Source organism: Aristolochia californica, unplaced genomic scaffold (assembly GCF_029961685.1).
Source record: "Aristolochia californica isolate CCGP_79_NKW_82.1479 unplaced genomic scaffold, dmAriCali1.0.hap1 SCAF_4, whole genome shotgun sequence".
Classification (NCBI taxonomy): domain Eukaryota; kingdom Viridiplantae; phylum Streptophyta; class Magnoliopsida; order Piperales; family Aristolochiaceae; genus Aristolochia; species Aristolochia californica.
The window spans coordinates 5,025,953-5,052,775 of record NW_027182103.1 but is presented as its reverse complement, the minus strand read 5'-3'; the positions used below and the strand labels follow the sequence as shown (position 1 = coordinate 5,052,775).

The 26,823-nt window shown below is 44.4% G+C and overlaps 55 non-coding genes across 55 annotated transcripts; all 55 read left to right on the top strand.

The window, feature by feature from the left end:
- Positions 1-303: 303 nt before the first annotated feature.
- On the top strand, positions 304-422 carry LOC137964064 (5S ribosomal RNA). Its single transcript, XR_011115289.1, has one exon. It is a non-coding gene; the product is annotated as a 5S ribosomal RNA (ribosomal RNA).
- A 381-nt stretch (positions 423-803) lies between these two features.
- LOC137964063 (5S ribosomal RNA) lies at positions 804-922 on the top strand. Its single transcript, XR_011115288.1, has one exon. It is a non-coding gene; the product is annotated as a 5S ribosomal RNA (ribosomal RNA).
- Positions 923-1,302: 380 nt separating this feature from the next.
- LOC137964061 (5S ribosomal RNA) lies at positions 1,303-1,421 on the top strand. The gene has a single exon (XR_011115286.1). It is a non-coding gene; the product is annotated as a 5S ribosomal RNA (ribosomal RNA).
- A 367-nt stretch (positions 1,422-1,788) lies between these two features.
- Positions 1,789-1,907, top strand: LOC137964060 (5S ribosomal RNA). The gene has a single exon (XR_011115285.1). It is a non-coding gene; the product is annotated as a 5S ribosomal RNA (ribosomal RNA).
- A 367-nt stretch (positions 1,908-2,274) lies between these two features.
- Positions 2,275-2,393, top strand: LOC137964228 (5S ribosomal RNA). The gene has a single exon (XR_011115446.1). It is a non-coding gene; the product is annotated as a 5S ribosomal RNA (ribosomal RNA).
- A 368-nt stretch (positions 2,394-2,761) lies between these two features.
- LOC137964059 (5S ribosomal RNA) lies at positions 2,762-2,880 on the top strand. Its single transcript, XR_011115284.1, has one exon. It is a non-coding gene; the product is annotated as a 5S ribosomal RNA (ribosomal RNA).
- A 367-nt stretch (positions 2,881-3,247) lies between these two features.
- LOC137964058 (5S ribosomal RNA) lies at positions 3,248-3,366 on the top strand. The gene has a single exon (XR_011115283.1). It is a non-coding gene; the product is annotated as a 5S ribosomal RNA (ribosomal RNA).
- Positions 3,367-3,733: 367 nt separating this feature from the next.
- LOC137964057 (5S ribosomal RNA) lies at positions 3,734-3,852 on the top strand. The gene has a single exon (XR_011115282.1). It is a non-coding gene; the product is annotated as a 5S ribosomal RNA (ribosomal RNA).
- A 368-nt stretch (positions 3,853-4,220) lies between these two features.
- Positions 4,221-4,339, top strand: LOC137964244 (5S ribosomal RNA). The gene has a single exon (XR_011115461.1). It is a non-coding gene; the product is annotated as a 5S ribosomal RNA (ribosomal RNA).
- A 368-nt stretch (positions 4,340-4,707) lies between these two features.
- LOC137964410 (5S ribosomal RNA) lies at positions 4,708-4,826 on the top strand. Its single transcript, XR_011115606.1, has one exon. It is a non-coding gene; the product is annotated as a 5S ribosomal RNA (ribosomal RNA).
- A 368-nt stretch (positions 4,827-5,194) lies between these two features.
- Positions 5,195-5,313, top strand: LOC137964409 (5S ribosomal RNA). The gene has a single exon (XR_011115605.1). It is a non-coding gene; the product is annotated as a 5S ribosomal RNA (ribosomal RNA).
- A 368-nt stretch (positions 5,314-5,681) lies between these two features.
- Positions 5,682-5,800, top strand: LOC137964214 (5S ribosomal RNA). Its single transcript, XR_011115433.1, has one exon. It is a non-coding gene; the product is annotated as a 5S ribosomal RNA (ribosomal RNA).
- Positions 5,801-6,168: 368 nt separating this feature from the next.
- LOC137964408 (5S ribosomal RNA) lies at positions 6,169-6,287 on the top strand. Its single transcript, XR_011115604.1, has one exon. It is a non-coding gene; the product is annotated as a 5S ribosomal RNA (ribosomal RNA).
- Positions 6,288-6,655: 368 nt separating this feature from the next.
- LOC137964407 (5S ribosomal RNA) lies at positions 6,656-6,774 on the top strand. Its single transcript, XR_011115603.1, has one exon. It is a non-coding gene; the product is annotated as a 5S ribosomal RNA (ribosomal RNA).
- A 368-nt stretch (positions 6,775-7,142) lies between these two features.
- On the top strand, positions 7,143-7,261 carry LOC137964056 (5S ribosomal RNA). The gene has a single exon (XR_011115281.1). It is a non-coding gene; the product is annotated as a 5S ribosomal RNA (ribosomal RNA).
- A 367-nt stretch (positions 7,262-7,628) lies between these two features.
- On the top strand, positions 7,629-7,747 carry LOC137964243 (5S ribosomal RNA). The gene has a single exon (XR_011115460.1). It is a non-coding gene; the product is annotated as a 5S ribosomal RNA (ribosomal RNA).
- A 367-nt stretch (positions 7,748-8,114) lies between these two features.
- LOC137964406 (5S ribosomal RNA) lies at positions 8,115-8,233 on the top strand. Its single transcript, XR_011115602.1, has one exon. It is a non-coding gene; the product is annotated as a 5S ribosomal RNA (ribosomal RNA).
- A 367-nt stretch (positions 8,234-8,600) lies between these two features.
- Positions 8,601-8,719, top strand: LOC137964404 (5S ribosomal RNA). The gene has a single exon (XR_011115600.1). It is a non-coding gene; the product is annotated as a 5S ribosomal RNA (ribosomal RNA).
- Positions 8,720-9,086: 367 nt separating this feature from the next.
- Positions 9,087-9,205, top strand: LOC137964403 (5S ribosomal RNA). The gene has a single exon (XR_011115599.1). It is a non-coding gene; the product is annotated as a 5S ribosomal RNA (ribosomal RNA).
- A 367-nt stretch (positions 9,206-9,572) lies between these two features.
- Positions 9,573-9,691, top strand: LOC137964402 (5S ribosomal RNA). Its single transcript, XR_011115598.1, has one exon. It is a non-coding gene; the product is annotated as a 5S ribosomal RNA (ribosomal RNA).
- Positions 9,692-10,058: 367 nt separating this feature from the next.
- Positions 10,059-10,177, top strand: LOC137964401 (5S ribosomal RNA). The gene has a single exon (XR_011115597.1). It is a non-coding gene; the product is annotated as a 5S ribosomal RNA (ribosomal RNA).
- Positions 10,178-10,544: 367 nt separating this feature from the next.
- LOC137964400 (5S ribosomal RNA) lies at positions 10,545-10,663 on the top strand. Its single transcript, XR_011115596.1, has one exon. It is a non-coding gene; the product is annotated as a 5S ribosomal RNA (ribosomal RNA).
- A 367-nt stretch (positions 10,664-11,030) lies between these two features.
- Positions 11,031-11,149, top strand: LOC137964393 (5S ribosomal RNA). The gene has a single exon (XR_011115589.1). It is a non-coding gene; the product is annotated as a 5S ribosomal RNA (ribosomal RNA).
- A 367-nt stretch (positions 11,150-11,516) lies between these two features.
- LOC137964381 (5S ribosomal RNA) lies at positions 11,517-11,635 on the top strand. Its single transcript, XR_011115578.1, has one exon. It is a non-coding gene; the product is annotated as a 5S ribosomal RNA (ribosomal RNA).
- Positions 11,636-12,001: 366 nt separating this feature from the next.
- LOC137964369 (5S ribosomal RNA) lies at positions 12,002-12,120 on the top strand. The gene has a single exon (XR_011115565.1). It is a non-coding gene; the product is annotated as a 5S ribosomal RNA (ribosomal RNA).
- A 367-nt stretch (positions 12,121-12,487) lies between these two features.
- LOC137964358 (5S ribosomal RNA) lies at positions 12,488-12,606 on the top strand. Its single transcript, XR_011115554.1, has one exon. It is a non-coding gene; the product is annotated as a 5S ribosomal RNA (ribosomal RNA).
- A 367-nt stretch (positions 12,607-12,973) lies between these two features.
- Positions 12,974-13,092, top strand: LOC137964346 (5S ribosomal RNA). Its single transcript, XR_011115543.1, has one exon. It is a non-coding gene; the product is annotated as a 5S ribosomal RNA (ribosomal RNA).
- A 367-nt stretch (positions 13,093-13,459) lies between these two features.
- Positions 13,460-13,578, top strand: LOC137964334 (5S ribosomal RNA). The gene has a single exon (XR_011115531.1). It is a non-coding gene; the product is annotated as a 5S ribosomal RNA (ribosomal RNA).
- A 367-nt stretch (positions 13,579-13,945) lies between these two features.
- Positions 13,946-14,064, top strand: LOC137964323 (5S ribosomal RNA). The gene has a single exon (XR_011115520.1). It is a non-coding gene; the product is annotated as a 5S ribosomal RNA (ribosomal RNA).
- Positions 14,065-14,431: 367 nt separating this feature from the next.
- On the top strand, positions 14,432-14,550 carry LOC137964312 (5S ribosomal RNA). The gene has a single exon (XR_011115509.1). It is a non-coding gene; the product is annotated as a 5S ribosomal RNA (ribosomal RNA).
- A 367-nt stretch (positions 14,551-14,917) lies between these two features.
- LOC137964307 (5S ribosomal RNA) lies at positions 14,918-15,036 on the top strand. The gene has a single exon (XR_011115505.1). It is a non-coding gene; the product is annotated as a 5S ribosomal RNA (ribosomal RNA).
- Positions 15,037-15,403: 367 nt separating this feature from the next.
- Positions 15,404-15,522, top strand: LOC137964306 (5S ribosomal RNA). The gene has a single exon (XR_011115504.1). It is a non-coding gene; the product is annotated as a 5S ribosomal RNA (ribosomal RNA).
- A 367-nt stretch (positions 15,523-15,889) lies between these two features.
- Positions 15,890-16,008, top strand: LOC137964305 (5S ribosomal RNA). The gene has a single exon (XR_011115503.1). It is a non-coding gene; the product is annotated as a 5S ribosomal RNA (ribosomal RNA).
- Positions 16,009-16,375: 367 nt separating this feature from the next.
- LOC137964304 (5S ribosomal RNA) lies at positions 16,376-16,494 on the top strand. Its single transcript, XR_011115502.1, has one exon. It is a non-coding gene; the product is annotated as a 5S ribosomal RNA (ribosomal RNA).
- Positions 16,495-16,861: 367 nt separating this feature from the next.
- Positions 16,862-16,980, top strand: LOC137964303 (5S ribosomal RNA). Its single transcript, XR_011115501.1, has one exon. It is a non-coding gene; the product is annotated as a 5S ribosomal RNA (ribosomal RNA).
- Positions 16,981-17,347: 367 nt separating this feature from the next.
- On the top strand, positions 17,348-17,466 carry LOC137964302 (5S ribosomal RNA). The gene has a single exon (XR_011115500.1). It is a non-coding gene; the product is annotated as a 5S ribosomal RNA (ribosomal RNA).
- A 367-nt stretch (positions 17,467-17,833) lies between these two features.
- On the top strand, positions 17,834-17,952 carry LOC137964295 (5S ribosomal RNA). The gene has a single exon (XR_011115499.1). It is a non-coding gene; the product is annotated as a 5S ribosomal RNA (ribosomal RNA).
- A 367-nt stretch (positions 17,953-18,319) lies between these two features.
- LOC137964282 (5S ribosomal RNA) lies at positions 18,320-18,438 on the top strand. Its single transcript, XR_011115497.1, has one exon. It is a non-coding gene; the product is annotated as a 5S ribosomal RNA (ribosomal RNA).
- Positions 18,439-18,805: 367 nt separating this feature from the next.
- LOC137964270 (5S ribosomal RNA) lies at positions 18,806-18,924 on the top strand. The gene has a single exon (XR_011115486.1). It is a non-coding gene; the product is annotated as a 5S ribosomal RNA (ribosomal RNA).
- Positions 18,925-19,291: 367 nt separating this feature from the next.
- On the top strand, positions 19,292-19,410 carry LOC137964259 (5S ribosomal RNA). Its single transcript, XR_011115475.1, has one exon. It is a non-coding gene; the product is annotated as a 5S ribosomal RNA (ribosomal RNA).
- A 367-nt stretch (positions 19,411-19,777) lies between these two features.
- Positions 19,778-19,896, top strand: LOC137964247 (5S ribosomal RNA). The gene has a single exon (XR_011115464.1). It is a non-coding gene; the product is annotated as a 5S ribosomal RNA (ribosomal RNA).
- Positions 19,897-20,263: 367 nt separating this feature from the next.
- On the top strand, positions 20,264-20,382 carry LOC137964235 (5S ribosomal RNA). Its single transcript, XR_011115453.1, has one exon. It is a non-coding gene; the product is annotated as a 5S ribosomal RNA (ribosomal RNA).
- Positions 20,383-20,749: 367 nt separating this feature from the next.
- LOC137964224 (5S ribosomal RNA) lies at positions 20,750-20,868 on the top strand. Its single transcript, XR_011115442.1, has one exon. It is a non-coding gene; the product is annotated as a 5S ribosomal RNA (ribosomal RNA).
- Positions 20,869-21,235: 367 nt separating this feature from the next.
- Positions 21,236-21,354, top strand: LOC137964225 (5S ribosomal RNA). The gene has a single exon (XR_011115443.1). It is a non-coding gene; the product is annotated as a 5S ribosomal RNA (ribosomal RNA).
- A 367-nt stretch (positions 21,355-21,721) lies between these two features.
- On the top strand, positions 21,722-21,840 carry LOC137964213 (5S ribosomal RNA). Its single transcript, XR_011115432.1, has one exon. It is a non-coding gene; the product is annotated as a 5S ribosomal RNA (ribosomal RNA).
- Positions 21,841-22,207: 367 nt separating this feature from the next.
- LOC137964220 (5S ribosomal RNA) lies at positions 22,208-22,326 on the top strand. The gene has a single exon (XR_011115439.1). It is a non-coding gene; the product is annotated as a 5S ribosomal RNA (ribosomal RNA).
- Positions 22,327-22,693: 367 nt separating this feature from the next.
- On the top strand, positions 22,694-22,812 carry LOC137964212 (5S ribosomal RNA). The gene has a single exon (XR_011115431.1). It is a non-coding gene; the product is annotated as a 5S ribosomal RNA (ribosomal RNA).
- Positions 22,813-23,179: 367 nt separating this feature from the next.
- LOC137964217 (5S ribosomal RNA) lies at positions 23,180-23,298 on the top strand. The gene has a single exon (XR_011115436.1). It is a non-coding gene; the product is annotated as a 5S ribosomal RNA (ribosomal RNA).
- A 365-nt stretch (positions 23,299-23,663) lies between these two features.
- LOC137964200 (5S ribosomal RNA) lies at positions 23,664-23,782 on the top strand. Its single transcript, XR_011115420.1, has one exon. It is a non-coding gene; the product is annotated as a 5S ribosomal RNA (ribosomal RNA).
- Positions 23,783-24,150: 368 nt separating this feature from the next.
- LOC137964215 (5S ribosomal RNA) lies at positions 24,151-24,269 on the top strand. The gene has a single exon (XR_011115434.1). It is a non-coding gene; the product is annotated as a 5S ribosomal RNA (ribosomal RNA).
- A 367-nt stretch (positions 24,270-24,636) lies between these two features.
- LOC137964188 (5S ribosomal RNA) lies at positions 24,637-24,755 on the top strand. Its single transcript, XR_011115409.1, has one exon. It is a non-coding gene; the product is annotated as a 5S ribosomal RNA (ribosomal RNA).
- Positions 24,756-25,123: 368 nt separating this feature from the next.
- Positions 25,124-25,242, top strand: LOC137964177 (5S ribosomal RNA). Its single transcript, XR_011115398.1, has one exon. It is a non-coding gene; the product is annotated as a 5S ribosomal RNA (ribosomal RNA).
- A 367-nt stretch (positions 25,243-25,609) lies between these two features.
- LOC137964165 (5S ribosomal RNA) lies at positions 25,610-25,728 on the top strand. Its single transcript, XR_011115386.1, has one exon. It is a non-coding gene; the product is annotated as a 5S ribosomal RNA (ribosomal RNA).
- Positions 25,729-26,096: 368 nt separating this feature from the next.
- Positions 26,097-26,215, top strand: LOC137964153 (5S ribosomal RNA). The gene has a single exon (XR_011115375.1). It is a non-coding gene; the product is annotated as a 5S ribosomal RNA (ribosomal RNA).
- Positions 26,216-26,582: 367 nt separating this feature from the next.
- Positions 26,583-26,701, top strand: LOC137964141 (5S ribosomal RNA). The gene has a single exon (XR_011115364.1). It is a non-coding gene; the product is annotated as a 5S ribosomal RNA (ribosomal RNA).
- Positions 26,702-26,823: the final 122 nt, after the last annotated feature.

The following is a 26,823-nucleotide window of genomic DNA, read 5'->3' as shown; positions in this document are numbered from 1 at the left end:
CACGTTTTTGCACATACAGTTTGTTTTATGTTTTTTAAGGGTTCGAATCGTTCGGGTAGAAGAGCAGGAGGAAAAAGGAAAAAAAAAAAAAGTATGATTTTGATTTGTTTAACCCGTCATGAATGCAGTTCGGTTCAGTTTTATTGTTTAATGGCGCTCGTTGTCAAAATTTTTTATATATCTCGATTTTTGCGTGAGTTGGATTTTAATTTTCCATTTTATTTGATGTAGGAATGTGGAAAAGAACGTGGGGGAGAGTGAAGCCGGGGAAGGGATTGGTAGGATGGAGAGGGTAACAGAAACGGGTGCGATCATACCAGCACTAATGCACCGGATCCCATCAGAACTCCGAAGTTAAGCGCGCTTGGGCGAGAGTAGTACTAGGATGGGTGACCTCCTGGGAAGTCCTCGTGTTGCACCCCTTTTTTTTTTTTTTGCCCTTTGTTCCTGTGCTGCCTGCTAATTTGCCCCTCACAAGGCCGCGGTTAGGGGCGGCGAAACACGTTTTTGCACATACAGTTTGTTTTATGTTTTTTAAGGGTTCGAATCGTTCGGGTAGAAGAGCAGGAGGAAAAAGGAAAAAAAAAAAAAGTATGATTTTGATTTGTTTAACCCGTCATGAATGCAGTTCGGTTCAGTTTTATTGTTTAATGGCGCTCGTTGTCAAAATTTTTTATATATCTCGATTTTTGCGTGAGTTGGATTTTAATTTTCTATTTTATTTGATGTAGGAATGTGGAAAAGAACGTGGGGGAGAGTGAAGCCGGGGAAGGGATTGGTAGGATGGAGAGGGTAACAGAAACGGGTGCGATCATACCAGCACTAATGCACCGGATCCCATCAGAACTCCGAAGTTAAGCGCGCTTGGGCGAGAGTAGTACTAGGATGGGTGACCTCCTGGGAAGTCCTCGTGTTGCACCCCTTTTTTTTTTTTTGCCCTTTGTTCCTGTGCTGCCTGCTAATTTGCCCCTCACAAGGCCGCGGTTAGGGGCGGCGAAACACGTTTTTGCACATACAGTTTGTTTTATGTTTTTTAAGGGTTCGAATCGTTCGGGTAGAAGAGCAGGAGGAAAAAGGAAAAAAAAAAAAAGTATGATTTTGATTTGTTTAACCCGTCATGAATGCAGTTCGGTTCAGTTTTATTGTTTAATGGCGATCGTTGTCAAAATTTTTTATATATCTCGATTTTTGCGTGAGTTGGATTTTAATTTTCTATTTTATTTGATGTAGGAATGTGGAAAAGAACGTGGGGGAGAGTGAAGCCGGGGAAGGGATTGGTAGGATGGAGAGGGTAACAGAAACGGGTGCGATCATACCAGCACTAATGCACCGGATCCCATCAGAACTCCGAAGTTAAGCGCGCTTGGGCGAGAGTAGTACTAGGATGGGTGACCTCCTGGGAAGTCCTCGTGTTGCACCCCTTTTTTTTGCCCTTTGTTCCTGTGCTGCCTGCTAATTTGCCCCTCACAAGGCCGCGGTTAGGGGCGGCGAAACACGTTTTTGCACATACAGTTTGTTTTATGTTTTTTAAGGGTTCGAATCGTTCGGGTAGAAGAGCAGGAGGAAAAAAAAAAAAAGTATGATTTTGATTTGTTTAACCCGTCATGAATGCAGTTCGGTTCAGTTTTATTGTTTAATGGCGCTCATTGTCAAAATTTTTTTATATCTCGATTTTTGCGTGAGTTGGATTTTAATTTTCTATTTTATCTGATGTAGGAATGTGGAAAAGAACGTGGGGGAGAGTGAAGCCGGGGAAGGGATTGGTAGGATGGAGAGGGTAACAGAAACGGGTGCGATCATACCAGCACTAATGCACCGGATCCCATCAGAACTCCGAAGTTAAGCGCGCTTGGGCGAGAGTAGTACTAGGATGGGTGACCTCCTGGGAAGTCCTCGTGTTGCACCCCTTTTTTTTGCCCTTTGTTCCTGTGCTGCCTGCTAATTTGCCCCTCACAAGGCCGCGGTTAGGGGCGGCGAAACACGTTTTTGCACATACAGTTTGTTTTATGTTTTTTAAGGGTTCGAATCGTTCGGGTAGAAGAGCAGGAGGAAAAAAAAAAAAAGTATGATTTTGATTTGTTTAACCCGTCATGAATGCAGTTCGGTTCAGTTTTATTGTTTAATGGCGCTCATTGTCAAAATTTTTTTATATCTCGATTTTTGCGTGAGTTGGATTTTAATTTTCTATTTTATCTGATGTAGGAATGTGGAAAAGAACGTGGGGGAGAGTGAAGCCGGGGAAGGGATTGGTAGGATGGAGAGGGTAACAGAAACGGGTGCGATCATACCAGCACTAATGCACCGGATCCCATCAGAACTCCGAAGTTAAGCGCACTTGGGCGAGAGTAGTACTAGGATGGGTGACCTCCTGGGAAGTCCTCGTGTTGCACCCCTTTTTTTTGCCCTTTGTTCCTGTGCTGCCTGCTAATTTGCCCCTCACAAGGCCGCGGTTAGGGGCGGCGAAACACGTTTTTGCACATACAGTTTGTTTTATGTTTTTTAAGGGTTCGAATCGTTCGGGTAGAAGAGCAGGAGGAAAAAAAAAAAAAAGTATGATTTTGATTTGTTTAACCCGTCATGAATGCAGTTCGGTTCAGTTTTATTGTTTAATGGCGCTCATTGTCAAAATTTTTTTATATCTCGATTTTTGCGTGAGTTGGATTTTAATTTTCTATTTTATCTGATGTAGGAATGTGGAAAAGAACGTGGGGGAGAGTGAAGCCGGGGAAGGGATTGGTAGGATGGAGAGGGTAACAGAAACGGGTGCGATCATACCAGCACTAATGCACCGGATCCCATCAGAACTCCGAAGTTAAGCGCGCTTGGGCGAGAGTAGTACTAGGATGGGTGACCTCCTGGGAAGTCCTCGTGTTGCACCCCTTTTTTTTGCCCTTTGTTCCTGTGCTGCCTGCTAATTTGCCCCTCACAAGGCCGCGGTTAGGGGCGGCGAAACACGTTTTTGCACATACAGTTTGTTTTATGTTTTTTAAGGGTTCGAATCGTTCGGGTAGAAGAGCAGGAGGAAAAAAAAAAAAAGTATGATTTTGATTTGTTTAACCCGTCATGAATGCAGTTCGGTTCAGTTTTATTGTTTAATGGCGCTCATTGTCAAAATTTTTTTATATCTCGATTTTTGCGTGAGTTGGATTTTAATTTTCTATTTTATCTGATGTAGGAATGTGGAAAAGAACGTGGGGGAGAGTGAAGCCGGGGAAGGGATTGGTAGGATGGAGAGGGTAACAGAAACGGGTGCGATCATACCAGCACTAATGCACCGGATCCCATCAGAACTCCGAAGTTAAGCGCGCTTGGGCGAGAGTAGTACTAGGATGGGTGACCTCCTGGGAAGTCCTCGTGTTGCACCCCTTTTTTTTGCCCTTTGTTCCTGTGCTGCCTGCTAATTTGCCCCTCACAAGGCCGCGGTTAGGGGCGGCGAAACACGTTTTTGCACATACAGTTTGTTTTATGTTTTTTAAGGGTTCGAATCGTTCGGGTAGAAGAGCAGGAGGAAAAAAAAAAAAAGTATGATTTTGATTTGTTTAACCCGTCATGAATGCAGTTCGGTTCAGTTTTATTGTTTAATGGCGCTCATTGTCAAAATTTTTTTATATCTCGATTTTTGCGTGAGTTGGATTTTAATTTTCTATTTTATCTGATGTAGGAATGTGGAAAAGAACGTGGGGGAGAGTGAAGCCGGGGAAGGGATTGGTAGGATGGAGAGGGTAACAGAAACGGGTGCGATCATACCAGCACTAATGCACCGGATCCCATCAGAACTCCGAAGTTAAGCGCGCTTGGGCGAGAGTAGTACTAGGATGGGTGACCTCCTGGGAAGTCCTCGTGTTGCACCCCTTTTTTTTGCCCTTTGTTCCTGTGCTGCCTGCTAATTTGCCCCTCACAAGGCCGCGGTTAGGGGCGGCGAAACACGTTTTTGCACATACAGTTTGTTTTATGTTTTTTAAGGGTTCGAATCGTTCGGGTAGAAGAGCAGGAGGAAAAAAAAAAAAAAGTATGATTTTGATTTGTTTAACCCGTCATGAATGCAGTTCGGTTCAGTTTTATTGTTTAATGGCGCTCATTGTCAAAATTTTTTTATATCTCGATTTTTGCGTGAGTTGGATTTTAATTTTCTATTTTATCTGATGTAGGAATGTGGAAAAGAACGTGGGGGAGAGTGAAGCCGGGGAAGGGATTGGTAGGATGGAGAGGGTAACAGAAACGGGTGCGATCATACCAGCACTAATGCACCGGATCCCATCAGAACTCCGAAGTTAAGCGCGCTTGGGCGAGAGTAGTACTAGGATGGGTGACCTCCTGGGAAGTCCTCCTGTTGCACCCCTTTTTTTTGCCCTTTGTTCCTGTGCTGCCTGCTAATTTGCCCCTCACAAGGCCGCGGTTAGGGGCGGCGAAACACGTTTTTGCGCATACAGTTTGTTTTATGTTTTTTAAGGGTTCGAATCGTTCGGGTAGAAGAGCAGGAGGAAAAAAAAAAAAAAGTATGATTTTGATTTGTTTAACCCGTCATGAATGCAGTTCGGTTCAGTTTTATTGTTTAATGGCGCTCATTGTCAAAATTTTTTTATATCTCGATTTTTGCGTGAGTTGGATTTTAATTTTCTATTTTATCTGATGTAGGAATGTGGAAAAGAACGTGGGGGAGAGTGAAGCCGGGGAAGGGATTGGTAGGATGGAGAGGGTAACAGAAACGGGTGCGATCATACCAGCACTAATGCACCGGATCCCATCAGAACTCCGAAGTTAAGCGCGCTTGGGCGAGAGTAGTACTAGGATGGGTGACCTCCTGGGAAGTCCTCGTGTTGCACCCCTTTTTTTTGCCCTTTGTTCCTGTGCTGCCTGCTAATTTGCCCCTCACAAGGCCGCGGTTAGGGGCGGCGAAACACGTTTTTGCACATACAGTTTGTTTTATGTTTTTTAAGGGTTCGAATCGTTCGGGTAGAAGAGCAGGAGGAAAAAAAAAAAAAAGTATGATTTTGATTTGTTTAACCCGTCATGAATGCAGTTCGGTTCAGTTTTATTGTTTAATGGCGCTCATTGTCAAAATTTTTTTATATCTCGATTTTTGCGTGAGTTGGATTTTAATTTTCTATTTTATCTGATGTAGGAATGTGGAAAAGAACGTGGGGGAGAGTGAAGCCGGGGAAGGGATTGGTAGGATGGAGAGGGTAACAGAAACGGGTGCGATCATACCAGCACTAATGCACCGGATCCCATCAGAACTCCGAAGTTAAGCGCGCTTGGGCGAGAGTAGTACTAGGATGGGTGACCTCCTGGGAAGTCCTCGTGTTGCACCCCTTTTTTTTGCCCTTTGTTCCTGTGCTGCCTGCTAATTTGCCCCTCACAAGGCCGCGGTTAGGGGCGGCGAAACACGTTTTTGCACATACAGTTTGTTTTATGTTTTTTAAGGGTTCGAATCGTTCGGGTAGAAGAGCAGGAGGAAAAAAAAAAAAAAGTATGATTTTGATTTGTTTAACCCGTCATGAATGCAGTTCGGTTCAGTTTTATTGTTTAATGGCGCTCATTGTCAAAATTTTTTTATATCTCGATTTTTGCGTGAGTTGGATTTTAATTTTCTATTTTATCTGATGTAGGAATGTGGAAAAGAACGTGGGGGAGAGTGAAGCCGGGGAAGGGATTGGTAGGATGGAGAGGGTAACAGAAACGGGTGCGATCATACCAGCACTAATGCACCGGATCCCATCAGAACTCCGAAGTTAAGCGCGCTTGGGCGAGAGTAGTACTAGGATGGGTGACCTCCTGGGAAGTCCTCGTGTTGCGCCCCTTTTTTTTGCCCTTTGTTCCTGTGCTGCCTGCTAATTTGCCCCTCACAAGGCCGCGGTTAGGGGCGGCGAAACACGTTTTTGCACATACAGTTTGTTTTATGTTTTTTAAGGGTTCGAATCGTTCGGGTAGAAGAGCAGGAGGAAAAAAAAAAAAAAGTATGATTTTGATTTGTTTAACCCGTCATGAATGCAGTTCGGTTCAGTTTTATTGTTTAATGGCGCTCATTGTCAAAATTTTTTTATATCTCGATTTTTGCGTGAGTTGGATTTTAATTTTCTATTTTATCTGATGTAGGAATGTGGAAAAGAACGTGGGGGAGAGTGAAGCCGGGGAAGGGATTGGTAGGATGGAGAGGGTAACAGAAACGGGTGCGATCATACCAGCACTAATGCACCGGATCCCATCAGAACTCCGAAGTTAAGCGCGCTTGGGCGAGAGTAGTACTAGGATGGGTGACCTCCTGGGAAGTCCTCGTGTTGCACCCCTTTTTTTTGCCCTTTGTTCCTGTGCTGCCTGCTAATTTGCCCCTCACAAGGCCGCGGTTAGGGGCGGCGAAACACGTTTTTGCACATACAGTTTGTTTTATGTTTTTTAAGGGTTCGAATCGTTCGGGTAGAAGAGCAGGAGGAAAAAAAAAAAAAAGTATGATTTTGATTTGTTTAACCCGTCATGAATGCAGTTCGGTTCAGTTTTATTGTTTAATGGCGCTCATTGTCAAAATTTTTTTATATCTCGATTTTTGCGTGAGTTGGATTTTAATTTTCTATTTTATCTGATGTAGGAATGTGGAAAAGAACGTGGGGGAGAGTGAAGCCGGGGAAGGGATTGGTAGGATGGAGAGGGTAACAGAAACGGGTGCGATCATACCAGCACTAATGCACCGGATCCCATCAGAACTCCGAAGTTAAGCGCGCTTGGGCGAGAGTAGTACTAGGATGGGTGACCTCCTGGGAAGTCCTCGTGTTGCACCCCTTTTTTTTGCCCTTTGTTCCTGTGCTGCCTGCTAATTTGCCCCTCACAAGGCCGCGGTTAGGGGCGGCGAAACACGTTTTTGCACATACAGTTTGTTTTATGTTTTTTAAGGGTTCGAATCGTTCGGGTAGAAGAGCAGGAGGAAAAAAAAAAAAAAGTATGATTTTGATTTGTTTAACCCGTCATGAATGCAGTTCGGTTCAGTTTTATTGTTTAATGGCGCTCATTGTCAAAATTTTTTTATATCTCGATTTTTGCGTGAGTTGGATTTTAATTTTCTATTTTATCTGATGTAGGAATGTGGAAAAGAACGTGGGGGAGAGTGAAGCCGGGGAAGGGATTGGTAGGATGGAGAGGGTAACAGAAACGGGTGCGATCATACCAGCACGAATGCACCGGATCCCATCAGAACTCCGAAGTTAAGCGCGCTTGGGCGAGAGTAGTACTAGGATGGGTGACCTCCTGGGAAGTCCTCGTGTTGCACCCCTTTTTTTTGCCCTTTGTTCCTGTGCTGCCTGCTAATTTGCCCCTCACAAGGCCGCGGTTAGGGGCGGCGAAACACGTTTTTGCACATACAGTTTGTTTTATGTTTTTTAAGGGTTCGAATCGTTCGGGTAGAAGAGCAGGAGGAAAAAAAAAAAAAGATTGATTTTGATTTGTTTAACCCGTCATGAATGCAGTTCGGTTCAGTTTTATTGTTTAATGGCGCTCATTGTCAAAATTTTTTTATATCTCGATTTTTGCGTGAGTTGGATTTTAATTTTCTATTTTATCTGATGTAGGAATGTGGAAAAGAACGTGGGGGAGAGTGAAGCCGGGGAAGGGATTGGTAGGATGGAGAGGGTAACAGAAACGGGTGCGATCATACCAGCACTAATGCACCGGATCCCATCAGAACTCCGAAGTTAAGCGCGCTTGGGCGAGAGTAGTACTAGGATGGGTGACCTCCTGGGAAGTCCTCCTGTTGCACCCCTTTTTTTTGCCCTTTGTTCCTGTGCTGCCTGCTAATTTGCCCCTCACAAGGCCGCGGTTAGGGGCGGCGAAACACGTTTTTGCACATACAGTTTGTTTTATGTTTTTTAAGGGTTCGAATCGTTCGGGTAGAAGAGCAGGAGGGAAAAAAAAAAAAGTATGATTTTGATTTGTTTAACCCGTCATGAATGCAGTTCGGTTCAGTTTTATTGTTTAATGGCGCTCATTGTCAAAATTTTTTTATATCTCGATTTTTGCGTGAGTTGGATTTTAATTTTCTATTTTATCTGATGTAGGAATGTGGAAAAGAACGTGGGGGAGAGTGAAGCCGGGGAAGGGATTGGTAGGATGGAGAGGGTAACAGAAACGGGTGCGATCATACCAGCACTAATGCACCGGATCCCATCAGAACTCCGAAGTTAAGCGCGCTTGGGCGAGAGTAGTACTAGGATGGGTGACCTCCTGGGAAGTCCTCGTGTTGCACCCCTTTTTTTTGCCCTTTGTTCCTGTGCTGCCTGCTAATTTGCCCCTCACAAGGCCGCGGTTAGGGGCGGCGAAACACGTTTTTGCACATACAGTTTGTTTTATGTTTTTTAAGGGTTCGAATCGTTCGGGTAGAAGAGCAGGAGGAAAAAAAAAAAAAGTATGATTTTGATTTGTTTAACCCGTCATGAATGCAGTTCGGTTCAGTTTTATTGTTTAATGGCGCTCATTGTCAAAATTTTTTTATATCTCGATTTTTGCGTGAGTTGGATTTTAATTTTCTATTTTATCTGATGTAGGAATGTGGAAAAGAACGTGGGGGAGAGTGAAGCCGGGGAAGGGATTGGTAGGATGGAGAGGGTAACAGAAACGGGTGCGATCATACCAGCACTAATGCACCGGATCCCATCAGAACTCCGAAGTTAAGCGCGCTTGGGCGAGAGTAGTACTAGGATGGGTGACCTCCTGGGAAGTCCTCGTGTTGCACCCCTTTTTTTTGCCCTTTGTTCCTGTGCTGCCTGCTAATTTGCCCCTCACAAGGCCGCGGTTAGGGGCGGCGAAACACGTTTTTGCACATACAGTTTGTTTTATGTTTTTTAAGGGTTCGAATCGTTCGGGTAGAAGAGCAGGAGGAAAAAAAAAAAAAGTATGATTTTGATTTGTTTAACCCGTCATGAATGCAGTTCGGTTCAGTTTTATTGTTTAATGGCGCTCATTGTCAAAATTTTTTTATATCTCGATTTTTGCGTGAGTTGGATTTTAATTTTCTATTTTATCTGATGTAGGAATGTGGAAAAGAACGTGGGGGAGAGTGAAGCCGGGGAAGGGATTGGTAGGATGGAGAGGGTAACAGAAACGGGTGCGATCATACCAGCACTAATGCACCGGATCCCATCAGAACTCCGAAGTTAAGCGCGCTTGGGCGAGAGTAGTACTAGGATGGGTGACCTCCTGGGAAGTCCTCGTGTTGCACCCCTTTTTTTTGCCCTTTGTTCCTGTGCTGCCTGCTAATTTGCCCCTCACAAGGCCGCGGTTAGGGGCGGCGAAACACGTTTTTGCACATACAGTTTGTTTTATGTTTTTTAAGGGTTCGAATCGTTCGGGTAGAAGAGCAGGAGGAAAAAAAAAAAAAGTATGATTTTGATTTGTTTAACCCGTCATGAATGCAGTTCGGTTCAGTTTTATTGTTTAATGGCGCTCATTGTCAAAATTTTTTTATATCTCGATTTTTGCGTGAGTTGGATTTTAATTTTCTATTTTATCTGATGTAGGAATGTGGAAAAGAACGTGGGGGAGAGTGAAGCCGGGGAAGGGATTGGTAGGATGGAGAGGGTAACAGAAACGGGTGCGATCATACCAGCACTAATGCACCGGATCCCATCAGAACTCCGAAGTTAAGCGCGCTTGGGCGAGAGTAGTACTAGGATGGGTGACCTCCTGGGAAGTCCTCGTGTTGCACCCCTTTTTTTTGCCCTTTGTTCCTGTGCTGCCTGCTAATTTGCCCCTCACAAGGCCGCGGTTAGGGGCGGCGAAACACGTTTTTGCACATACAGTTTGTTTTATGTTTTTTAAGGGTTCGAATCGTTCGGGTAGAAGAGCAGGAGGAAAAAAAAAAAAAGTATGATTTTGATTTGTTTAACCCGTCATGAATGCAGTTCGGTTCAGTTTTATTGTTTAATGGCGCTCATTGTCAAAATTTTTTTATATCTCGATTTTTGCGTGAGTTGGATTTTAATTTTCTATTTTATCTGATGTAGGAATGTGGAAAAGAACGTGGGGGAGAGTGAAGCCGGGGAAGGGATTGGTAGGATGGAGAGGGTAACAGAAACGGGTGCGATCATACCAGCACTAATGCACCGGATCCCATCAGAACTCCGAAGTTAAGCGCGCTTGGGCGAGAGTAGTACTAGGATGGGTGACCTCCTGGGAAGTCCTCGTGTTGCACCCCTTTTTTTTGCCCTTTGTTCCTGTGCTGCCTGCTAATTTGCCCCTCACAAGGCCGCGGTTAGGGGCGGCGAAACACGTTTTTGCACATACAGTTTGTTTTATGTTTTTTAAGGGTTCGAATCGTTCGGGTAGAAGAGCAGGAGGAAAAAAAAAAAAAGTATGATTTTGATTTGTTTAACCCGTCATGAATGCAGTTCGGTTCAGTTTTATTGTTTAATGGCGCTCATTGTCAAAATTTTTTTATATCTCGATTTTTGCGTGAGTTGGATTTTAATTTTCTATTTTATCTGATGTAGGAATGTGGAAAAGAACGTGGGGGAGAGTGAAGCCGGGGAAGGGATTGGTAGGATGGAGAGGGTAACAGAAACGGGTGCGATCATACCAGCACTAATGCACCGGATCCCATCAGAACTCCGAAGTTAAGCGCGCTTGGGCGAGAGTAGTACTAGGATGGGTGACCTCCTGGGAAGTCCTCGTGTTGCACCCCTTTTTTTTGCCCTTTGTTCCTGTGCTGCCTGCTAATTTGCCCCTCACAAGGCCGCGGTTAGGGGCGGCGAAACACGTTTTTGCACATACAGTTTGTTTTATGTTTTTTAAGGGTTCGAATCGTTCGGGTAGAAGAGCAGGAGGAAAAAAAAAAAAAGTATGATTTTGATTTGTTTAACCCGTCATGAATGCAGTTCGGTTCAGTTTTATTGTTTAATGGCGCTCATTGTCAAAAATTTTTTATATCTCGATTTTTGCGTGAGTTGGATTTTAATTTTCTATTTTATCTGATGTAGGAATGTGGAAAAGAACGTGGGGGAGAGTGAAGCCGGGGAAGGGATTGGTAGGATGGAGAGGGTAACAGAAACGGGTGCGATCATACCAGCACTAATGCACCGGATCCCATCAGAACTCCGAAGTTAAGCGCGCTTGGGCGAGAGTAGTACTAGGATGGGTGACCTCCTGGGAAGTCCTCGTGTTGCACCCCTTTTTTTTGCCCTTTGTTCCTGTGCTGCCTGCTAATTTGCCCCTCACAAGGCCGCGGTTAGGGGCGGCGAAACACGTTTTTGCACATACAGTTTGTTTTATGTTTTTTAAGGGTTCGAATCGTTCGGGTAGAAGAGCAGGAGGAAAAAAAAAAAAAGTATGATTTTGATTTGTTTAACCCGTCATGAATGCAGTTCGGTTCAGTTTTATTGTTTAATGGCGCTCATTGTCAAAATTTTTTTATATCTCGATTTTTGCGTGAGTTGGATTTTAATTTTCTATTTTATCTGATGTAGGAATGTGGAAAAGAACGTGGGGGAGAGTGAAGCCGGGGAAGGGATTGGTAGGATGGAGAGGGTAACAGAAACGGGTGCGATCATACCAGCACTAATGCACCGGATCCCATCAGAACTCCGAAGTTAAGCGCGCTTGGGCGAGAGTAGTACTAGGATGGGTGACCTCCTGGGAAGTCCTCGTGTTGCACCCCTTTTTTTTGCCCTTTGTTCCTGTGCTGCCTGCTAATTTGCCCCTCACAAGGCCGCGGTTAGGGGCGGCGAAACACGTTTTTGCACATACAGTTTGTTTTATGTTTTTTAAGGGTTCGAATCGTTCGGGTAGAAGAGCAGGAGGAAAAAAAAAAAAGTATGATTTTGATTTGTTTAACCCGTCATGAATGCAGTTCGGTTCAGTTTTATTGTTTAATGGCGCTCATTGTCAAAATTTTTTTATATCTCGATTTTTGCGTGAGTTGGATTTTAATTTTCTATTTTATCTGATGTAGGAATGTGGAAAAGAACGTGGGGGAGAGTGAAGCCGGGGAAGGGATTGGTAGGATGGAGAGGGTAACAGAAACGGGTGCGATCATACCAGCACTAATGCACCGGATCCCATCAGAACTCCGAAGTTAAGCGCGCTTGGGCGAGAGTAGTACTAGGATGGGTGACCTCCTGGGAAGTCCTCGTGTTGCACCCCTTTTTTTTGCCCTTTGTTCCTGTGCTGCCTGCTAATTTGCCCCTCACAAGGCCGCGGTTAGGGGCGGCGAAACACGTTTTTGCACATACAGTTTGTTTTATGTTTTTTAAGGGTTCGAATCGTTCGGGTAGAAGAGCAGGAGGAAAAAAAAAAAAAGTATGATTTTGATTTGTTTAACCCGTCATGAATGCAGTTCGGTTCAGTTTTATTGTTTAATGGCGCTCATTGTCAAAATTTTTTTATATCTCGATTTTTGCGTGAGTTGGATTTTAATTTTCTATTTTATCTGATGTAGGAATGTGGAAAAGAACGTGGGGGAGAGTGAAGCCGGGGAAGGGATTGGTAGGATGGAGAGGGTAACAGAAACGGGTGCGATCATACCAGCACTAATGCACCGGATCCCATCAGAACTCCGAAGTTAAGCGCGCTTGGGCGAGAGTAGTACTAGGATGGGTGACCTCCTGGGAAGTCCTCGTGTTGCACCCCTTTTTTTTGCCCTTTGTTCCTGTGCTGCCTGCTAATTTGCCCCTCACAAGGCCGCGGTTAGGGGCGGCGAAACACGTTTTTGCACATACAGTTTGTTTTATGTTTTTTAAGGGTTCGAATCGTTCGGGTAGAAGAGCAGGAGGAAAAAAAAAAAAAGTATGATTTTGATTTGTTTAACCCGTCATGAATGCAGTTCGGTTCAGTTTTATTGTTTAATGGCGCTCATTGTCAAAATTTTTTTATATCTCGATTTTTGCGTGAGTTGGATTTTAATTTTCTATTTTATCTGATGTAGGAATGTGGAAAAGAACGTGGGGGAGAGTGAAGCCGGGGAAGGGATTGGTAGGATGGAGAGGGTAACAGAAACGGGTGCGATCATACCAGCACTAATGCACCGGATCCCATCAGAACTCCGAAGTTAAGCGCGCTTGGGCGAGAGTAGTACTAGGATGGGTGACCTCCTGGGAAGTCCTCGTGTTGCACCCCTTTTTTTTGCCCTTTGTTCCTGTGCTGCCTGCTAATTTGCCCCTCACAAGGCCGCGGTTAGGGGCGGCGAAACACGTTTTTGCACATACAGTTTGTTTTATGTTTTTTAAGGGTTCGAATCGTTCGGGTAGAAGAGCAGGAGGAAAAAAAAAAAAAGTATGATTTTGATTTGTTTAACCCGTCATGAATGCAGTTCGGTTCAGTTTTATTGTTTAATGGTGCTCATTGTCAAAAATTTTTTATATCTCGATTTTTGCGTGAGTTGGATTTTAATTTTCTATTTTATCTGATGTAGGAATGTGGAAAAGAACGTGGGGGAGAGTGAAGCCGGGGAAGGGATTGGTAGGATGGAGAGGGTAACAGAAACGGGTGCGATCATACCAGCACTAATGCACCGGATCCCATCAGAACTCCGAAGTTAAGCGCGCTTGGGCGAGAGTAGTACTAGGATGGGTGACCTCCTGGGAAGTCCTCGTGTTGCACCCCTTTTTTTTGCCCTTTGTTCCTGTGCTGCCTGCTAATTTGCCCCTCACAAGGCCGCGGTTAGGGGCGGCGAAACACGTTTTTGCACATACAGTTTGTTTTATGTTTTTTAAGGGTTCGAATCGTTCGGGTAGAAGAGCAGGAGGAAAAAAAAAAAAAGTATGATTTTGATTTGTTTAACCCGTCATGAATGCAGTTCGGTTCAGTTTTATTGTTTAATGGCGCTCATTGTCAAAATTTTTTTATATCTCGATTTTTGCGTGAGTTGGATTTTAATTTTCTATTTTATCTGATGTAGGAATGTGGAAAAGAACGTGGGGGAGAGTGAAGCCGGGGAAGGGATTGGTAGGATGGAGAGGGTAACAGAAACGGGTGCGATCATACCAGCACTAATGCACCGGATCCCATCAGAACTCCGAAGTTAAGCGCGCTTGGGCGAGAGTAGTACTAGGATGGGTGACCTCCTGGGAAGTCCTCGTGTTGCACCCCTTTTTTTTGCCCTTTGTTCCTGTGCTGCCTGCTAATTTGCCCCTCACAAGGCCGCGGTTAGGGGCGGCGAAACACGTTTTTGCACATACAGTTTGTTTTATGTTTTTTAAGGGTTCGAATCGTTCGGGTAGAAGAGCAGGAGGAAAAAAAAAAAAAGTATGATTTTGATTTGTTTAACCCGTCATGAATGCAGTTCGGTTCAGTTTTATTGTTTAATGGCGCTCATTGTCAAAATTTTTTTATATCTCGATTTTTGCGTGAGTTGGATTTTAATTTTCTATTTTATCTGATGTAGGAATGTGGAAAAGAACGTGGGGGAGAGTGAAGCCGGGGAAGGGATTGGTAGGATGGAGAGGGTAACAGAAACGGGTGCGATCATACCAGCACTAATGCACCGGATCCCATCAGAACTCCGAAGTTAAGCGCGCTTGGGCGAGAGTAGTACTAGGATGGGTGACCTCCTGGGAAGTCCTCGTGTTGCACCCCTTTTTTTTGCCCTTTGTTCCTGTGCTGCCTGCTAATTTGCCCCTCACAAGGCCGCGGTTAGGGGCGGCGAAACACGTTTTTGCACATACAGTTTGTTTTATGTTTTTTAAGGGTTCGAATCGTTCGGGTAGAAGAGCAGGAGGAAAAAAAAAAAAAGTATGATTTTGATTTGTTTAACCCGTCATGAATGCAGTTCGGTTCAGTTTTATTGTTTAATGGCGCTCATTGTCAAAATTTTTTTATATCTCGATTTTTGCGTGAGTTGGATTTTAATTTTCTATTTTATCTGATGTAGGAATGTGGAAAAGAACGTGGGGGAGAGTGAAGCCGGGGAAGGGATTGGTAGGATGGAGAGGGTAACAGAAACGGGTGCGATCATACCAGCACTAATGCACCGGATCCCATCAGAACTCCGAAGTTAAGCGCGCTTGGGCGAGAGTAGTACTAGGATGGGTGACCTCCTGGGAAGTCCTCGTGTTGCACCCCTTTTTTTTGCCCTTTGTTCCTGTGCTGCCTGCTAATTTGCCCCTCACAAGGCCGCGGTTAGGGGCGGCGAAACACGTTTTTGCACATACAGTTTGTTTTATGTTTTTTAAGGGTTCGAATCGTTCGGGTAGAAGAGCAGGAGGAAAAAAAAAAAAAGTATGATTTTGATTTGTTTAACCCGTCATGAATGCAGTTCGGTTCAGTTTTATTGTTTAATGGCGCTCATTGTCAAAATTTTTTTATATCTCGATTTTTGCGTGAGTTGGATTTTAATTTTCTATTTTATCTGATGTAGGAATGTGGAAAAGAACGTGGGGGAGAGTGAAGCCGGGGAAGGGATTGGTAGGATGGAGAGGGTAACAGAAACGGGTGCGATCATACCAGCACTAATGCACCGGATCCCATCAGAACTCCGAAGTTAAGCGCGCTTGGGCGAGAGTAGTACTAGGATGGGTGACCTCCTGGGAAGTCCTCGTGTTGCACCCCTTTTTTTTGCCCTTTGTTCCTGTGCTGCCTGCTAATTTGCCCCTCACAAGGCCGCGGTTAGGGGCGGCGAAACACGTTTTTGCACATACAGTTTGTTTTATGTTTTTTAAGGGTTCGAATCGTTCGGGTAGAAGAGCAGGAGGAAAAAAAAAAAAAGTATGATTTTGATTTGTTTAACCCGTCATGAATGCAGTTCGGTTCAGTTTTATTGTTTAATGGCGCTCATTGTCAAAATTTTTTTATATCTCGATTTTTGCGTGAGTTGGATTTTAATTTTCTATTTTATCTGATGTAGGAATGTGGAAAAGAACGTGGGGGAGAGTGAAGCCGGGGAAGGGATTGGTAGGATGGAGAGGGTAACAGAAACGGGTGCGATCATACCAGCACTAATGCACCGGATCCCATCAGAACTCCGAAGTTAAGCGCGCTTGGGCGAGAGTAGTACTAGGATGGGTGACCTCCTGGGAAGTCCTCGTGTTGCACCCCTTTTTTTTGCCCTTTGTTCCTGTGCTGCCTGCTAATTTGCCCCTCACAAGGCCGCGGTTAGGGGCGGCGAAACACGTTTTTGCACATACAGTTTGTTTTATGTTTTTTAAGGGTTCGAATCGTTCGGGTAGAAGAGCAGGAGGAAAAAAAAAAAAAGTATGATTTTGATTTGTTTAACCCGTCATGAATGCAGTTCGGTTCAGTTTTATTGTTTAATGGCGCTCATTGTCAAAAATTTTTTATATCTCGATTTTTGCGTGAGTTGGATTTTAATTTTCTATTTTATCTGATGTAGGAATGTGGAAAAGAACGTGGGGGAGAGTGAAGCCGGGGAAGGGATTGGTAGGATGGAGAGGGTAACAGAAACGGGTGCGATCATACCAGCACTAATGCACCGGATCCCATCAGAACTCCGAAGTTAAGCGCGCTTGGGCGAGAGTAGTACTAGGATGGGTGACCTCCTGGGAAGTCCTCGTGTTGCACCCCTTTTTTTTGCCCTTTGTTCCTGTGCTGCCTGCTAATTTGCCCCTCACAAGGCCGCGGTTAGGGGCGGCGAAACACGTTTTTGCACATACAGTTTGTTTTATGTTTTTTAAGGGTTCGAATCGTTCGGGTAGAAGAGCAGGAGGAAAAAAAAAAAAAGTATGATTTTGATTTGTTTAACCCGTCATGAATGCAGTTCGGTTCAGTTTTATTGTTTAATGGCGCTCGTTGTCAAAATTTTTTTATATCTCGATTTTTGCGTGAGTTGGATTTTAATTTTCTATTTTATCTGATGTAGGAATGTGGAAAAGAACGTGGGGGAGAGTGAAGCCGGGGAAGGGATTGGTAGGATGGAGAGGGTAACAGAAACGGGTGCGATCATACCAGCACTAATGCACCGGATCCCATCAGAACTCCGAAGTTAAGCGCGCTTGGGCGAGAGTAGTACTAGGATGGGTGACCTCCTGGGAAGTCCTCGTGTTGCACCCCTTTTTTTTGCCCTTTGTTCCTGTGCTGCCTGCTAATTTGCCCCTCACAAGGCCGCGGTTAGGGGCGGCGAAACACGTTTTTGCACATACAGTTTGTTTTATGTTTTTTAAGGGTTCGAATCGTTCGGGTAGAAGAGCAGGAGGAAAAAAAAAAAAAGTATGATTTTGATTTGTTTAACCCGTCATGAATGCAGTTCGGTTCAGTTTTATTGTTTAATGGCGCTCATTGTCAAAATTTTTTTATATCTCGATTTTTGCGTGAGTTGGATTTTAATTTTCTATTTTATCTGATGTAGGAATGTGGAAAAGAACGTGGGGGAGAGTGAAGCCGGGGAAGGGATTGGTAGGATGGAGAGGGTAACAGAAACGGGTGCGATCATACCAGCACTAATGCACCGGATCCCATCAGAACTCCGAAGTTAAGCGCGCTTGGGCGAGAGTAGTACTAGGATGGGTGACCTCCTGGGAAGTCCTCGTGTTGCACCCCTTTTTTTTGCCCTTTGTTCCTGTGCTGCCTGCTAATTTGCCCCTCACAAGGCCGCGGTTAGGGGCGGCGAAACACGTTTTTGCACATACAGTTTGTTTTATGTTTTTTAAGGGTTCGAATCGTTCGGGTAGAAGAGCAGGAGGAAAAAAAAAAAAAGTATGATTTTGATTTGTTTAACCCGTCATGAATGCAGTTCGGTTCAGTTTTATTGTTTAATGGCGCTCATTGTCAAAATTTTTTTATATCTCGATTTTTGCGTGAGTTGGATTTTAATTTTCTATTTTATCTGATGTAGGAATGTGGAAAAGAACGTGGGGGAGAGTGAAGCCGGGGAAGGGATTGGTAGGATGGAGAGGGTAACAGAAACGGGTGCGATCATACCAGCACTAATGCACCGGATCCCATCAGAACTCCGAAGTTAAGCGCGCTTGGGCGAGAGTAGTACTAGGATGGGTGACCTCCTGGGAAGTCCTCGTGTTGCACCCCTTTTTTTTGCCCTTTGTTCCTGTGCTGCCTGCTAATTTGCCCCTCACAAGGCCGCGGTTAGGGGCGGCGAAACACGTTTTTGCACATACAGTTTGTTTTATGTTTTTTAAGGGTTCGAATCGTTCGGGTAGAAGAGCAGGAGGAAAAAAAAAAAAAGTATGATTTTGATTTGTTTAACCCGTCATGAATGCAGTTCGGTTCAGTTTTATTGTTTAATGGCGCTCATTGTCAAAAAATTTTTATATCTCGATTTTTGCGTGAGTTGGATTTTAATTTTCTATTTTATCTGATGTAGGAATGTGGAAAAGAACGTGGGGGAGAGTGAAGCCGGGGAAGGGATTGGTAGGATGGAGAGGGTAACAGAAACGGGTGCGATCATACCAGCACTAATGCACCGGATCCCATCAGAACTCCGAAGTTAAGCGCGCTTGGGCGAGAGTAGTACTAGGATGGGTGACCTCCTGGGAAGTCCTCGTGTTGCACCCCTTTTTTTTGCCCTTTGTTCCTGTGCTGCCTGCTAATTTGCCCCTCACAAGGCCGCGGTTAGGGGCGGCGAAACACGTTTTTGCACATACAGTTTGTTTTATGTTTTTTAAGGGTTCGAATCGTTCGGGTAGAAGAGCAGGAGGAAAAAAATAAAAAGTATGATTTTGATTTGTTTAACCCGTCATGAATGCAGTTCGGTTCAGTTTTATTGTTTAATGGCGCTCATTGTCAAAATTTTTTTATATCTCGATTTTTGCGTGAGTTGGATTTTAATTTTCTATTTTATCTGATGTAGGAATGTGGAAAAGAACGTGGGGGAGAGTGAAGCCGGGGAAGGGATTGGTAGGATGGAGAGGGTAACAGAAACGGGTGCGATCATACCAGCACTAATGCACCGGATCCCATCAGAACTCCGAAGTTAAGCGCGCTTGGGCGAGAGTAGTACTAGGATGGGTGACCTCCTGGGAAGTCCTCGTGTTGCACCCCTTTTTTTTGCCCTTTGTTCCTGTGCTGCCTGCTAATTTGCCCCTCACAAGGCCGCGGTTAGGGGCGGCGAAACACGTTTTTGCACATACAGTTTGTTTTATGTTTTTTAAGGGTTCGAATCGTTCGGGTAGAAGAGCAGGAGGAAAAAAAAAAAAAGTATGATTTTGATTTGTTTAACCCGTCATGAATGCAGTTCGGTTCAGTTTTATTGTTTAATGGCGCTCATTGTCAAAAATTTTTTATATCTCGATTTTTGCGTGAGTTGGATTTTAATTTTCTATTTTATCTGATGTAGGAATGTGGAAAAGAACGTGGGGGAGAGTGAAGCCGGGGAAGGGATTGGTAGGATGGAGAGGGTAACAGAAACGGGTGCGATCATACCAGCACTAATGCACCGGATCCCATCAGAACTCCGAAGTTAAGCGCGCTTGGGCGAGAGTAGTACTAGGATGGGTGACCTCCTGGGAAGTCCTCGTGTTGCACCCCTTTTTTTTGCCCTTTGTTCCTGTGCTGCCTGCTAATTTGCCCCTCACAAGGCCGCGGTTAGGGGCGGCGAAACACGTTTTTGCACATACAGTTTGTTTTATGTTTTTTAAGGGTTCGAATCGTTCGGGTAGAAGAGCAGGAGGAAAAAAAAAAAAAGTATGATTTTGATTTGTTTAACCCGTCATGAATGCAGTTCGGTTCAGTTTTATTGTTTAATGGCGCTCATTGTCAAAAATTTTTTATATCTCGATTTTTGCGTGAGTTGGATTTTAATTTTCTATTTTATCTGATGTAGGAATGTGGAAAAGAACGTGGGGGAGAGTGAAGCCGGGGAAGGGATTGGTAGGATGGAGAGGGTAACAGAAACGGGTGCGATCATACCAGCACTAATGCACCGGATCCCATCAGAACTCCGAAGTTAAGCGCGCTTGGGCGAGAGTAGTACTAGGATGGGTGACCTCCTGGGAAGTCCTCGTGTTGCACCCCTTTTTTTTGCCCTTTGTTCCTGTGCTGCCTACTAATTTGCCCCTCACAAGGCCGCGGTTAGGGGCGGCGAAACACGTTTTTGCACATACCGTTTGTTTTATGTTTTTTAAGGGTTCGAATCGTTCGGGTAGAAGAGCAGGAGGAAAAAAAAAAAAAGTATGATTTTGATTTGTTTAACCCGTCATGAATGCAGTTCGGTTCAGTTTTATTGTTTAATGGCGCTCATTGTCAAAATTTTTTTATATCTCGATTTTTGCGTGAGTTGGATTTTAATTTTCTATTTTATCTGATGTAGGAATGTGGAAAAGAACGTGGGGGAGAGTGATGCCGGGGAAGGGATTGGTAGGATGGAGAGGGTAACAGAAACGGGTGCGATCATACCAGCACTAATGCACCGGATCCCATCAGAACTCCGAAGTTAAGCGCGCTTGGGCGAGAGTAGTACTAGGATGGGTGACCTCCTGGGAAGTCCTCGTGTTGCACCCCTTTTTTTTGCCCTTTGTTCCTGTGCTGCCTGCTAATTTGCCCCTCACAAGGCCGCGGTTAGGGGCGGCGAAACACGTTTTTGCACATACAGTTTGTTTTATGTTTTTTAAGGGTTCGAATCGTTCGGGTAGAAGAGCAGGAGGAAAAAAAAAAAAAGTATGATTTTGATTTGTTTAACCCGTCATGAATGCAGTTCGGTTCAGTTTTATTGTTTAATGGCGCTCATTGTCAAAAATTTTTTATATCTCGATTTTTGCGTGAGTTGGATTTTAATTTTCTATTTTATCTGATGTAGGAATGTGGAAAAGAACGTGGGGGAGAGTGATGCCGGGGAAGGGATTGGTAGGATGGAGAGGGTAACAGAAACGGGTGCGATCATACCAGCACTAATGCACCGGATCCCATCAGAACTCCGAAGTTAAGCGCGCTTGGGCGAGAGTAGTACTAGGATGGGTGACCTCCTGGGAAGTCCTCGTGTTGCACCCCTTTTTTTTGCCCTTTGTTCCTGTGCTGCCTGCTAATTTGCCCCTCACAAGGCCGCGGTTAGGGGCGGCGAAACACGTTTTTGCACATACAGTTTGTTTTATGTTTTTTAAGGGTTCGAATCGTTCGGGTAGAAGAGCAGGAGGAAAAAAAAAAAAAGTATGATTTTGATTTGTTTAACCCGTCATGAATGCAGTTCGGTTCAGTTTTATTGTTTAATGGCGCTCATTGTCAAAATTTTTTTATATCTCGATTTTTGCGTGAGTTGGATTTTAATTTTCTATTTTATCTGATGTAGGAATGTGGAAAAGAACGTGGGGGAGAGTGAAGCCGGGGAAGGGATTGGTAGGATGGAGAGGGTAACAGAAACGGGTGCGATCATACCAGCACTAATGCACCGGATCCCATCAGAACTCCGAAGTTAAGCGCGCTTGGGCGAGAGTAGTACTAGGATGGGTGACCTCCTGGGAAGTCCTCGTCTTGCACCCCTTTTTTTTGCCCTTTGTTCCTGTGCTGCCTGCTAATTTGCCCCTCACAAGGCCGCGGTTAGGGGCGGCGAAACACGTTTTTGCACATACAGTTTGTTTTATGTTTTTTAAGGGTTCGAATCGTTCGGGTAGAAGAGCAGGAGGAAAAAAAAAAAAAGTATAATTTTGATTTGTTTAACCCGTCATGAATGCAGTTCGGTTCAGTTTTATTGTTTAATGGCGCTCGTTGTCAAAAATTTTTTATATCTCGATTTTTGCGTGAGTTGGATTTTAATTTTCTATTTTATATTATGTAGGAATGTGGAAAAGAACGTGGGGGAGAGTGAAGCCGGGGAAGGGATTGGTAGGATGGAGAGGGTAACAGAAACGGGTGCGATCATACCAGCACTAATGCACCGGATCCCATCAGAACTCCGAAGTTAAGCGCGCTTGGGCGAGAGTAGTACTAGGATGGGTGACCTCCTGGGAAGTCCTCGTGTTGCACCCTTTTTTTTGCCCTTTGTTCCTGTGCTGCCTGCTAATTTGCCCCTCACAAGGCCGCGGTTAGGGGCGGCGAAACACGTTTTTGCACGTACAGTTTGTTTTATGATTTTTAAGGGTTCGAATCGTTCGGGTAGAAGAGCAGGAGGAAAAAAATAAAAAAAATATGATTTTGATTTGTTTAACCCGTCATGAATGCAGTTCGGTTCAGTTTTATTGCTTAATGGCGCTCATTGTCAAATTTTTTTATATCTCGATTTTTGCGTGAGTTGGATTTTAATTTTCTATTTTATCTGATGTAGGAATGTGGAAAAGAACGTGGGGGAGAGTGAAGCCGGGGAAGGGATTGGTAGGATGGAGAGGGTAACAGAAACGGGTGCGATCATACCAGCACTAATGCACCGGATCCCATCAGAACTCCGAAGTTAAGCGCGCTTGGGCGAGAGTAGTACTAGGATGGGTGACCTCCTGGGAAGTCCTCGTGCTGCACCCCTCTTTTTTGCCCTTTGTTCCTGTGTTGCCTGCTAATTTGCCCCTCACAAGGCCGCGGTTAGGGGCGGCGAAACACGTTTTTGCACATACAGTTTGTTTTATGTTTTTTAAGGGTTCGAATCGTTCGGGTAGAAGAGCAGGAGGAAAAAAAAAAAAAGTATGATTTTGATTTGTTTAACCCGTCAAGAATGTAGTTCGGTTCAGTTTTATTGTTTAAAGGCGCTCATTGTCAAAAAATTTTTATATCTTGATTTTTGCGTGAGTTGGATTTTAATTTTCTATTTTATCTGATGTAGGAATGTGGAAAAGAACGTGGGGGAGAGTGAAGCCGGGGAAGGGATTGGTAGGATGGAGAGGGTAACAGAAACGGGTGCGATCATACCAGCACTAATGCACCGGATCCCATCAGAACTCCGAAGTTAAGCGCGCTTGGGCGAGAGTAGTACTAGGATGGGTGACCTCCTGGGAAGTCCTCGTGTTGCACCCCTTTTTTTTGCCCTTTGTTCCTGGGCTGCCTGCTAATTTGCCCCTCACAAGGCCGCGGTTAGGGGCGGCGAAACACGTTTTTGCACTTACAGTTTGTTTTATGTTTTTTAAGGGTTCGAATCGTTCGGGTAGAAGAGCAGGAGGAAAAAAAAAAAAAGTATGATTTTGATTTGTTTAACCTGTCATGAATGCAGTTCGGTTCAGTTTTATTGTTTAATGGCGCTCATTGTCAAAAATTTTTTATATCTCGATTTTTGCGTGAGTTGGATTTTAATTTTCTATTTTATCTGATGTAGGAATGTGGAAAAGAACGTGGGGGAGAGTGAAGCCGGGGAAGGGATTGGTAGGATGGAGAGGGTAACAGAAACGGGTGCGATCATACCAGCACTAATGCACCGGATCCCATCAGAACTCCGAAGTTAAGCGCGCTTGGGCGAGAGTAGTACTAGGATGGGTGGCCTCCTGGGAAGTCCTCGTGTTGCACCCCTTTTTTTTGCCCTTTGTTCCTGTGCTGCCTGCTAATTTGCCCCTCACAAGGCCGCGGTTAGGGCGGCGAAACACGTTTTTGCACATACAGTTTGTTTTATGTTTTTTAAGGGTTCGAATCGTTCGGGTAGAAGAGCAGGAGGAAAAAAAAAAAAGTATGATTTTGATTTGTTTAACCCGTCATGAATGCAGTTCGGTTCAGTTTTATTGTTTAATGGCGCTCATTGTCAATATTTTTTTATATCTCGATTTTTGCGTGAGTTGGATTTTAATTTTCTATTTTATCTGATGTAGGAATGTGGAAAAGAACGTGGGGGAGAGTGAAGCCGGGGAAGGGATTGGTAGGATGGAGAGGGTAACAGAAACGGGTGCGATCATACCAGCACTAATGCACCGGATCCCATCAGAACTCCGAAGTTAAGCGCGCTTGGGCGAGAGTAGTACTAGGATGGGTGACCTCCTGGGAAGTCCTCGTGTTGCACCCCTTTTTTTTGCCCTTTGTTCCTGTGCTGCCTGCTAATTTGCCCCTCACAAGGCCGCGGTTAGGGGCGGCGAAACACGTTTTTGCACGTACAGTTTGTTTTATGATTTTTAAGGGTTCGAATCGTTCGGGTAGAAGAGCAGGAGGAAAAAAATAAAAAAAATATGATTTTGATTTGTTTAACCCGTCATGAATGCAGTTCGGTTCAGTTTTATTGCTTAATGGCGCTCATTGTCAAATTTTTTTATATCTCGATTTTTGCGTGAGTTGGATTTTAATTTTCTATTTTATCTGATGTAGGAATGTGGAAAAGAACGTGGGGGAGAGTGAAGCCGGGGAAGGGATTGGTAGGATGGAGAGGGTAACAGAAACGGGTGCGATCATACCAGCACTAATGCACCGGATCCCATCAGAACTCCGAAGTTAAGCGCGCTTGGGCGAGAGTAGTACTAGGATGGGTGACCTCCAGGGAAGTCCTCGTGTTGCACCCCTTTTTTTTGCCCTTTGTTCCTGTGCTGCCTGCTAATTTGCCCCTCACAAGGCCGCGGTTAGGGGCGGCGAAACACGTTTTTGCACATACAGTTTGTTTTATGTTTTTTAAGGGTTCGAATCGTTCGGGTAGAAGAGCAGGAGGAAAAAAAAAAAAAGTATGATTTTGATTTGTTTAACCCGTCATGAATGCAGTTCGGTTCAGTTTTATTGTTTAATGGCGCTCGTTGTCAAAAAATTTTTATATCTCGATTTTTGCGTGAGTTGGATTTTAATTTTTTATTTTATCTGATGTAGGAATGTCGAAAAGAACGTGGGGGAGAGTGAAGCCGGGGAAGGGATTGGTAGGATGGAGAGGGTAACAGAAACGGGTGCGATCATACCAGCACTAATGCACCGGATCCCATCAGAACTCCGAAGTTAAGCGCGCTTGGGCGAGAGTAGTACTAGGATGGGTGACCTCCTGGGAAGTCCTCGTGTTGCACCCCTTTTTTTTGCCCTTTGTTCCTGTGCTGCCTGCTCATTTGCCCCTCACAAGGCCGCGGTTAGGGGCGGCGAAACACGTTTTTGCACGTACAGTTTGTTTTATGATTTTTAAGGGTTCGAATCGTTCGGGTAGAAGAGCAGGAGGAAAAAAATAAAAAAAATATGATTTTGATTTGTTTAACCCGTCATGAATGCAGTTCGGTTCAGTTTTATTGCTTAATGGCGCTCATTGTCAAATTTTTTTATATCTCGATTTTTGCGTGAGTTGGATTTTAATTTTCTATTTTATCTGATGTAGGAATGTGGAAAAGAACGTGGGGGAGAGTGAAGCCGGGGGAGGGATTGGTAGGATGGAGAGGGTAACAGAAACGGGTGCGATCATACCAGCACTAATGCACCGGATCCCATCAGAACTCCGAAGTTAAGCGCGCTTGGGCGAGAGTAGTACTAGGATGGGTGACCTCCTGGGAAGTCCTCGTGTTGCACCCCTTTTTTTTGCCCTTTGTTCCTGTGCTGCCTGCTAATTTGCCCCTCACAAGGCCGCGGTTAGGGGCGGCGAAACACGTTTTTGCACATACAGTTTGTTTTATGTTTTTTAAGGGTTCGAATCGTTCGGGTAGAAGAGCAGGAGGAAAAAAAAAAAAACTATGATTTTGATTTGTTTAACCCGTCATGAATGCAGTTCGGTTCAGTTTTATTGTTTAATGGCGCTCGTTGTCAAAAAATTTTTATATCTCGATTTTTGCGTGAGTTGGATTTTAATTTTCTATTTTATCTGATGTAGGAATGTGGAAAAGAACGTGGGGGTGAGTGAAGCCGGGGAAGGGATTGGTAGGATGGAGAGGGTAACAGAAACGGGTGCGATCATACCAGCACTAATGCACCGGATCCCATCAGAACTCCGAAGTTAAGCGCGCTTGGGCGAGAGTAGTACTAGGATGGGTGACCTCCTGGGAAGTCCTCGTGTTGCACCCCTTTTTTTTGCCCTTTGTTCCTGTGCTGCCTGCTAATTTGCCCCTCACAAGGCCGCGGTTAGGGGCGGCGAAACACGTTTTTGCACGTACAGTTTGTTTTATGATTTTTAAGGGTTCGAATCGTTCGGGTAGAAGAGCAGGAGGAAAAAAATAAAAAAAATATGATTTTGATTTGTTTAACCCGTCATGAATGCAGTTCGGTTCAGTTTTATTGCTTAATGGCGCTCATTGTCAAATTTTTTTATATCTCGATTTTTGCGTGAGTTGGATTTTAATTTTCTATTTTATCTGATGTAGGAATGTGGAAAAGAACGTGGGGGAGAGTGAAGCCGGGGAAGGGATTGGTAGGATGGAGAGGGTAATAGAAACGGGTGCGATCATACCAGCACTAATGCACCGGATCCCATCAGAACTCCGAAGTTAAGCGCGCTTGGGCGAGAGTAGTACTAGGATGGGTGACCTCCTGGGAAGTCCTCGTGTTGCACCCCTCTTTTTTGCCCTTTGTTGCTGTGCTGCCTGCTAATTTGCCCCTCACAAGGCCGCGGTTAGGGGCGGCGAAACACGTTTTTGCACATACAGTTTGTTTTATGTTTTTTAAGGGTTCGAATCGTTCGGGTAGAAGAGCAGGAGGAAAAAAAAAAAAAGTATGATTTTGATTTGTTTAACCCGTCATGAATGCAGTTCGGTTCAGTTTTATTGTTTAAAGGCGCTCATTGTCAAAAAAATTTTATATCTTGATTTTTGCGTGAGTTGGATTTTAATTTTCTATTTTATCTGATGTAGGAATGTGGAAAAGAACGTGGGGGAGAGTGAAGCCGGGGAAGGGATTGGTAGGATGGAGAGGGTAACAGAAACGGGTGCGATCATACCAGCACTAATGCACCGGATCCCATCAGAACTCCGAAGTTAAGCGCGCTTGGGCGAGAGTAGTACTAGGATGGGTGACCTCCTGGGAAGTCCTCGTGTTGCACCCCTTTTTTTTGCCCTTTGTTCCTGGGCTGCCTGCTAATTTGCCCCTCACAAGGCCGCGGTTAGGGGCGGCGAAACACGTTTTTGCACTTACAGTTTGTTTTATGTTTTTTAAGGGTTCGAATCG